Source organism: Tachypleus tridentatus, chromosome 12, assembly GCF_004210375.1.
Source record: "Tachypleus tridentatus isolate NWPU-2018 chromosome 12, ASM421037v1, whole genome shotgun sequence".
Taxonomy (NCBI): Eukaryota; Metazoa; Arthropoda; class Merostomata; order Xiphosura; family Limulidae; genus Tachypleus; species Tachypleus tridentatus.
Window position 1 is genome coordinate 59,969,703 of NC_134836.1, and position 3,399 is coordinate 59,973,101.

Sequence of the window (3,399 nt, forward strand, 5' to 3'; positions counted from 1 at the left end):
ATTAACATGAATTCCTTTTTCTTTTTTTTTTCAGGTACAGGGCACACGACAGGCAAAACTTTCGGCGCCTGTCCTGTGAAAGTGGGTTTTCTCGGGGTACTCCCGTTTCCCCCCACATCAAAATCTTCAGGCATTGGATTTCTAGATCCCAGCCCAGGCAACCTTTTTGCCAGACCCAGAATCGGGTCGTTTGATTTGATCTGAACTTGAGTGAATTACATTCATGTTCACATCTAACCAACTTTTTCTTTTCGAGACAGGTCCCGGCTTTTCTTTCCACTGCTGCCTTTGCCTCCACCCAAAAGACCATTTAGTGAGACATTCCCCACCCAAAAAGTCAAGAATAATAACGATAATTAATTTATTAAAATAATAAAAAAACCACCACTTGATCCTAATAACAATCCACGAAGGGGACGAAGAGGAACTACAAAGTTCCTGAACACCCCAGTTGGAGAGAGAACTCTTCAGTTTCTCTCTCTCTAACTGAACCCCTGCCACGTTAGTTTAGTTTAGTTTATGGCTGCATACCACATTTAGGGATCTTCAAGTGTTAGCTTTGGTACAATTAGGGATCTTAAGATGTTAGCATTGGTGCGCTTAGGAATCCCAAGTGTTGATATTGGTACAGTTAGGAATCTTTAGATGTTGACATTGGTACATTTAAGGATCTTCAAATGTTGATTTTGGTACAATTAGGAATCTTCAGGTGTTAGCATTGGTACAATTAGGGATCTTCACGTGTTGACGTTGGTACAATTAGGGACCTTCAGGTTTTAACGCTGGTACAATCAAGGATATTCAGGTGTTAGCTTTGGTACAATTAGGGGTCTTCAGGTGTTGACATTAATACAATTAGGGATCTTCAGGTGTTGACATTGGTATAAATAGGGATCTTCAGGTGTTGACATTGGTATAAATAGGGATCTCTAGGTGTTGACATTGGTAAAATTGGGGATCTTTATGTGTTGACATTGGTACATTTAGGGATCTTCAGCTGTTAGCATTGGTACAATTAGGGATGTTCAGGTGTCAGCTTTGGTACAATTAGGGATTTTCACATAGAGTAACCCTGAAACCTCATCTGGACGAAATCCCCACAATATACAAGAGTGTTTTATTTACTGATATAAAATATAATATAAACTAAACCCACCATTTAAGCTCTGAAGTAGCTATCGTCTTGGACCTTGAATATGTGTGTTTTCGGTATGCGTGCTCTTTGAAAATAACAGATATTCCTCTCTGCTTAGCAAAACAATCCCATGGTTATTTGACCTTGCTTACTGCAGGTTTGTTTAATTTTGGCTTCCGTATCAAAGATATGGTACAGTCAGAAACAATACCCCTACATTTTAAAACACTCAATGTTAATGAAGAGAGAAGCGTCATAGACCAAATGTGTGCTCTACCACGACACTAGGTCAAAACTTTAATTTCTTCGCTGTTTTCAGTATGCTAATTTTTAGAGCAAAATAAAACATAAAAATCAAGCATATCATTCGTATTTTTCCTTATTCAGGCACAACGTCTGATGGATACGATACTCGGCTCGAAGTAGATCGTCGGACATGCTCACCTTTTCAGAAACGACGGTGTTATAATGTCGCCAATGAATTTAATTATCGCTAGTAACGAGGCACCCCAGGAACTGATGAACGTGGCTTTACTATTGGCTATTAGGATTAGCGGACAGTGGTTTGAATAGGCTTCCATCTCTAGCTTATAACTTTTAAATTAGTGACGGTTAATGCAGATAACTTTGGAGTCTCTTTGCGTGAGAGTCAACAAAAAAAAAAACGTGACAACTTACGGTGCTTGAAAGTAATAACTGATGTCCAGTTTCTTCAACGTAAAATATTCGAAGGAACCCACTTGTGAAAATGTTGGAACCGAAAAGCTATCTACGTTCCAGCAAAATGCTTCGGAAATATCCATACCTTATGTCTCACTTCGCACAGAATGGCAAGCGTATACATAATGTTTTCCATACACGTATATCATACAACCTGATATATTTTGTTTGATCAAACTGCTCATGCAAATTTTTAGATACAAACAAGGGAATGAATAACATGTGTTGTTTATGCCACAAAGTGGTGTTAACTCTCTGTAATCATGACTATTCATGTCACTAGCCATCACCAACAGTGGTATTTACTTCTGTAATCATGACTATTTATGTCACTAGCCATCACCAACAGTGGTATTTACTTCTGTAATCATGACTATTTATGTCACTAGCCATCACCAACAAGTAGGTGTTACCTTCTGCAGCCTCAGACTATTCACTGTCTACCAAGTAAGCCTCACCCACCCTGGAATTTACTTCTATCACTGACTATTTATGTCACTAGCCATCACCAACAGTGGTATTTACTCTGTAATCATAACTATTTATGTCACTAGTCACTCACCAACAGTGGTATTTACTTCTGCATGACTATTTATGTCACTAGTCATCACCAACAGTTATTTGCTGTCAATCATTATTTATGTCACTAGCCATCACCAACAGTGGTATTTACTTCTGTAATCATAACTATTTATGTCACTAGCCATCACCAACAGTGGTATTTACTTCTGTAATCAATGACTATTTATGTCACTAGCCATCACCAACAGTGGTATTTACTTCTGTAATCATGACTATTTATGTCACTAGCCATCTCAACAGTGGTATTTACGCTCTGCCAATCATGACTATTTATGTCACTAGCCATCACCAACAGTGGTATTTACTTACTGCAATCATGACTATTTATGTCTGCTAGCCATCACCACCAACAGTGGTATTTACTTCTGTAATCATGACTATTTATGTCACTAGCCACTCACCAACAGTGGTATTTTGCTCTGCAATCATGACTATTTATGTCACTAGCCATGCACCAACAGTGGTATTTACTTCCTACAATCATGACTATCTATTTATGTCACTTTAGCCAATCACCAACAGTGGTATTTACTTCTGTAATCATGACTATTTATGTCACTAGCCACCACCAACGGTATTTGCTTCTGCAATCATGACTATTTATGTCTACTAGCCATCACCAACAGTTGGTATTTTACCTCTATCATGACTATTTATGTCACTAGCCACCCACCAGGGGTATTTACTTCTGCAATCATGACTATTTATGTCTGCTAGCCACCACCAACAGTTGGTACATTTGCCTTGCTCTGTAATCAGCGACTATTTATGTCACTAGGTGCTCTCACCAGTCGAGTGGTATTTAGCTTCTGCAATCAGCGACTATTTATGATCACTTTAGGCCATCACCAACAGTTAATTGTTACTTCTACTGATAATCATGACAATTTATGTCACTTTATGCATCACCATCACGGTGGTGCAATTTACTTCACGCAATCATGACTATTTATGTCACTGGT